The 6,000-nt window shown below is 38.7% G+C and overlaps 1 long non-coding RNA gene across 1 annotated transcript in view; it reads right to left on the reverse strand.

The window, feature by feature from the left end:
• The window catches only part of LOC126646212 (uncharacterized), a 185,984-nt gene extending 182,813 nt beyond the window's left edge, over window positions 1-3,171 (reverse strand). The window contains exon 1 of the long non-coding RNA XR_007630250.1: window positions 3,099-3,171. This is a non-coding gene — a long non-coding RNA (uncharacterized LOC126646212). The remainder of the gene's footprint in view (window positions 1-3,098) is intronic.
• Window positions 3,172-6,000: the final 2,829 nt, after the last annotated feature.

Below are 6,000 nucleotides of genomic sequence, written 5' to 3' on the forward strand. Positions count from 1 at the left end.
GCTGCTCTTTGGCAGAGCCCCACACGTCCACGAGGACAGGGAAATATGACAAAAGTGGATAGAGCAAAGGAGATTCAGAACCACTTCTAAATAGGATGTTCCAGAGAACAACCAGCTTTTAGCTATGCACTGATAGTTGATTACAATAGAAAATTGTGCTTTTAGTAGAAACTAAATTAAGTAGCATTGAAATAGTATGTTTTAAATATTATCTGAAGTCTCCTGCCAATAACAATACTGTTCTTAATTTATTTCTTTAGAAAAATAAGTCAGATTTTAAAGTTCTTTTTCATTCCTGCTGTGAGGTGTAAACTGCCAAGCAAGATTATTCCTGCCCAACACAGTTAACAGTCTATATAGACAAGTTATAAAGAGCAGTCAAAGTATCATTATCCCCATTTTACAGCTGGGCAAACTTAAATTCAAACATACTAAAGCTCTGTCTAGAATGAGAAACTGGGTTGAGTTTAGCAGGTTCATTAGCTAGCATGTTTTAATAAATCTGGTTTTAGTCATCTTTTGATGACCAGAATATGTGAACAGATTAGTGTTTAAAAACAGACTCTGATCAATGTTATAGTTACTATTTTGTGAGAGGTGGTGACCTCTTATTTTCTTAGAGCTGCAATTTACTGTTGCTGCAGTATGTGTATGTTTCCAGCTAGTACTGACATAATTGTGTTGTAAGTTATATGTAATACTGATTTTTGGAACTGAGATTTTTGTTAGAGTGTCTACATTTGAACTACTATCCTTTGACCAATGGGAATGTGCTAGGAAAAGTATGAGAATTATAGTACAGATGTTCAATTTAGTACAGTATGTTTAATTTAGTAGAGAGGTGGTCAATATACATCAAGAAAACCAGATTAAATGGATTTACGTGATACTTTTATTGCACTGGTTGGAGGAGCTTAACAGATGAAGTAATTTTTTTAGGAATGCTGTCTATTATACCCAAGAGGTTATTGAGAGAACAGCTGTACAATTCTGAAGCACCTGAGTGACTTAAAACTGTAACTGTGGTTCTCTAGAACGGAAAGACTTGGGAGCCTGGTTTCTGTTGGTTTTTAGGGAGACCTCTGCTCATAAATATCCATGATTTTTTAAAATGTAGACTCTAAGGAAGGATTTAATAATGGCTCCCAAAAGAAGACCCTAAGGTGTAGTTGTGATGGTTTTTTTCCAGAACAGAATCCTTCCAAAACACAGCTGTTCAGAACTTGCTAGGAAAGTCTCTTGTCCTCTTGGTTTAGGAATTGCCTTCTTCCAAATGTAGTTTTGATGAAAAGTCGTAACTCAAGCTGAAATAATTCTTCAAATAACCATACCCAAATCTGTAAAGTATCTTGGGTATGACTGTCAAGGCCTTTCATTTGTCTTGGCATTGCATTCAACAGAAAACCAGTGAACAGAGATGCATACTGGGCGAGGTGTCAGCTTTTATTATCTTCTGTCGTAGTAGTTTCAGTAACAATGGCTGAGATCAATGCCTGAGAACGGTACCCTCTCCCCATGCATCTTCTATTCAGAACAGTCCCTCCCCCTAAATAAATAAAAAAACCAGAAGGGATCATAGGATCATATAATGTACAAAGGAGAAACTGGGAATTAAAAGATTTTCTGAAGGGTGTACACAAATGAGAGAAGATATTATATCCCTCACAGAGGTGGTTTTCCAGCAGCAAAGTCCAAGTGCATCAGTGGAAAGCAAACAGAATAATTTCCAGCACTGACCATTTTTCATCCACATCCATTTTGCAGACTAACACGTGATGAAATCATTAGTCCCTGTGGGTATTGCCACTCATGTAAGTGGAACCAAGATTTCTATCTAGAATTGTTAGTCTTGTCTGAGCTTCAAAAATAGAGTCTACTTTAACAAATAGATTGGGCTCCTTACTCAAACATGTTATTTTCCTTCGTGCATTTCCATGTTAGGACGACTGATTTTTGCAGTAGAGGTGACTGAACGCAGCCAGTTGCACTGGTAGGTGACTTAGTTGTTAATTACCTGAAGCCTATGAATAAACCAACCTCAGTCAGAAAGTTGCATGAAAGTTCAGGGCAGTTTTCCAGAAAGGTTGTACTTTCACTACTAGAGCAATTTCTGCTTGATGGAACTTAAACAGTAAGTCTGGAGTGGGAGTGGAGTTTGTTGGGATTTTTTTAAGTAAAAAAATAAAACAAGTCAATAATATCCTGGAATAAGTAATGCTTTTCTTTAAAAATGTCTGTCAAGTGAAATGAGTGATAATTTACCGGCAGTTTAGCTGAGTAACTACTAGAACAGGATCAGTGTCTTGTCCTTTAAAAATAAACTTCTTTGCTCTGAGTCAACATCTGTTTTGCCTTGGCCTTCATTTAGCAGCAGGAGACCGTTATCCTCTGATGACTTTCTATTCCACTGACATCTCATCTGGTGCACCGATATTCTTAGTATTTTACTCCCCTGCTGTGCCCCTTCCCCTCAGCCACACACGCACAAACACTCTTTATCTCAGCCATGTAGAATGCTATGTTCTGCTGTTTCTATGAATAGGAGATTACACATAATGTAATCAATCAGTTGCTTCTACCACTAAGGAAAAGTGTGTCCTTCCAATTATCTTCTTATATTCTAATAAATAAGCAGCAATAATAATAAGCAGTCTTGGATAGGTGCCTAAATCACCAATCTAAACTACCTTGACATTCAGAATCTGGGGTGGGGGACTAGATCATCTGAGAAGGCAAACTTGCAAAAGCTCCAGCCTTTCAGATCTGGTCTGGTTATTGCCAGGGGTAGGAATAGGAAAATAATAATGAAATAAACCAACTACATTTTACGAAGTTTAGACTTGTTTAGTTTTGGGGCAAATATTTGGAGGCAGGAGCCCCTGGTGGTCTAGTGGTAAGGGCGCGGCGCTGTCACCGCCGAGGCCTGGGTTCGATTCCCGGTCAGGGCCACTCCTGGGCAGATGGAGCTCGTTAGCCCTTAAAAAGGCAACCCATCTATGTCCTAAGGACCTTGCTGCCACCATCGAAGCTCGCTTGGCCCCGGCAGATGAACCTTAGGATTAAAGGGTGGGCTCAGTTCCGCACACACTGTGTCTCACCTAAAAAATCCAATGCGCAGGCTGGAAGGTGTAAAGACCTTCCCCGGATCTTCGCTCGCGAAGACTGGCCATTATTATTTGGAGGCAAACTGGTTTCCCCAGACTTACTTGAGATAAATTAATATTCAGATTTGCTAAGTTTGCTAAGTTTATTGTTTTGGGGCAGTTAGTTTCCAAAGCTGTGTCCTTTACTGTAAGAGAATACATCAAAGCAACTGTTTCTTCAGCTTGACTCCACAGGTTTTTTTCTCCACAAAGAAAAAGAGAAGAAACATAAAATCAAACTGTAACAATGCTTGCATTGGAGCCATCCAGAGTTCTGTTTAACCCCAGATATCAACAAGAAGATGCTAAATGTAAGAAATAGAGCAAGAATTTTGTACTCTACAGCTTTCCTGCTTTTATGATGGTACAAGGACTAGATGAACCCTGGGGGCAGGGCAGGGAGGGAAATTGCTGTTACGGTTTGCAGAGCTTCTGGAAGCACTCAGTGCCTAATGGGATGAGAAGTTTCCTCCTTCTGTGTCTTTTTCTCCTACACAACCACGCGTATCCACACATGCACTAATGTTATGGAGCACCATTATGTGATGGAAGCATGTTCATGCTTTCTTTAAGCTGTTTTTTGGATGCACCCAGAGAGCCCTCTGGATGAGTCAATCAAAATGCATCACATTTCCCTGTATGCCATTTTGAAGTGCCTGCAGTGTGTACCAAAGCCAAAACCTATCCTTCAGTGTAGGACTTAAAGAGGATGTGTTATATGATGGGTTTACAGGCATGGTTTGAACCTGTCACCAGCAGCAAATTACATCTCTCACATTAAAATATAACCTCCTCAGTACTTTTTATTATACCTGAGTGTAAGCTGATTGTGATGGACCGTGATTTGTCAACTGATGCAAGGAAGCAAGACAAAGATGGCTTTGTTCGGTTTTCTTTTTTCTTTGAGAAGCTTAAGCTAATGTGTCTGTATGTGGCCCACTGAAAACCTCCCCCATTTACTTTTTTCAGTGTGAAAGTATGATCTGTACATTTTCCTTTCTATCCTACTGTCTTTAAGGAATGACTGTGGGAACTTGCAAGACAAAACTTCTATTGCTGCCTACTGCTTCAGATTATGTAGTGCAATACTGCAGAACTATTTTTCTTGTTCATGGGTTGTTTCACTGTCTCCTACCTAAGCAGCCAGAATGAACTGGCATTCTGGATTAGTACCTTATTCTTGGTTACATACACGTCTTTACAGTAATTTGGACTAGTTTCCATTGAAACAGCATTTTCCTAATTCAGTTTTTTGGCTATATTGCCAGTTGTAGTTGATGTTCTTTTGGAGGTAATTAAGATGGGAAAGGAGGAAAAGAGTAAACACTTTCTCACAAATGTGTCCTGGATTTGTTTGAAATGTTTTCAGAAATGATATTTTCATCTCATACTTGAATAACTTATATTTTGGGGTGTTTGCAGTCTTGTCAAGGTATATACTCTGGCAGGTTAGGTGATGACATCAGGATCACCCTATATCATTCCCTTTTATGTTCTGCCTTGGCATAGGTGTAGACTTAGTATGTGGTATCTCTTGGGATACAGGAAAAACTGTTGAAAAGTGCTGATTTGTATTTGAAGGCAACTGAAACAATCCCTTTTGAATGAAAGGCTATGCTAGAACTCCATGTGTAACAACCTAATTTTTTAATAATTTAGAAAGTATCCCAATCAAAACATTGTTTCAGTTAGTTCTCATCTCTTTACCATGAGAGGAAAGCAGATTAATGGGAAGGGGCAAAACGATGCTCATATTTTAGGGTATTTTCCATATTGCCATACAGCTCATTCCCATATTGAAGAACACTAGTTTTCTGGTCTTAATCTAGGTGTTTCAGAGGTGATCTCCCTGGATTCAGCTTGGGATGTGGTTCTAATACTAAAATACCAGTCATCCCATATCTAAGAGTCCCAACTTTGCTCCTCTGCTGGAGTTTTCCAGTAGAGGAGTACATGCAAGTACAGTTTAAGTCATTGATAAGGTATACATGACAAGTATTTCATACAGTGCATGGACACATCAAAGAAGTGCGCAAGAGCAGATCTAATGTATTTGAGAAGCCACGTTCTGCCCTCAAATATTTTTGTTGTTAGCATATTTCCTAAAGCACATGCGTTTATACTGTTCTAAAAAAAGTAAGGTTTAATATAAATTTTGGTATTTTTTTTTATTGTTCATCTAATCTTTCTCTTTCTTGAATTCCCTGAGAATATAGTTATTTCTAATTAAGCAACATTGCTTTGTAAGGAGGATGTCTTAAAACACTCCAGCAAGCACTTTTTCTTTCAAGGCTGGGATGGGCGCTCTAAAGGAGAGAGTAGTAGAAAATGGTAAAAATACCAAATTAATGAATCTTAATTATAAAATACGTCTGTATAGAAAAGATATGTTTCTGGACCACACAGTTCAAGGAATCAGGCCAATAAGATTCAGGTCCCATACCCAGAGGATACCTTGCCAGGTGTGTTTTGATAGCTCTGTTAATGCCTTTGGCCTTGATTTTGGGAACGAGGTAATCCTTACCAAAACAAGAAAGCACTGGATACCTATTAAACTGTGCTTTGAATGCTCCAGTGAGGTCACATTTTCTTTCCAAACAGTCAGTAAGCCTGTAAGTGTGGGAGCCAGCAAGTGTGACATACATGATGTCGCTCTCTGTTTTTGATAGTTTGGTATGGCATACAGGTAATTATGTTTGCAAGCTATCTGAAGAGGTGAAGAGGATATATATGGAAAGTGAGAAAATCAACAATATTCATAATGTTGCAGTGTTCCTTGATGGACTTTATAAACATAGTCATTGCATCTTACCCTTTGTACAACTGCAGCTTCCAGACACAAACTTTCAAGATATTA

This window comes from Myiozetetes cayanensis, unplaced genomic scaffold (genome assembly GCF_022539395.1).
Source record: "Myiozetetes cayanensis isolate MyiCay16 unplaced genomic scaffold, myiCay2020 scf33, whole genome shotgun sequence".
In the NCBI taxonomy this organism is placed as follows: Eukaryota; Metazoa; Chordata; class Aves; order Passeriformes; family Tyrannidae; genus Myiozetetes; species Myiozetetes cayanensis.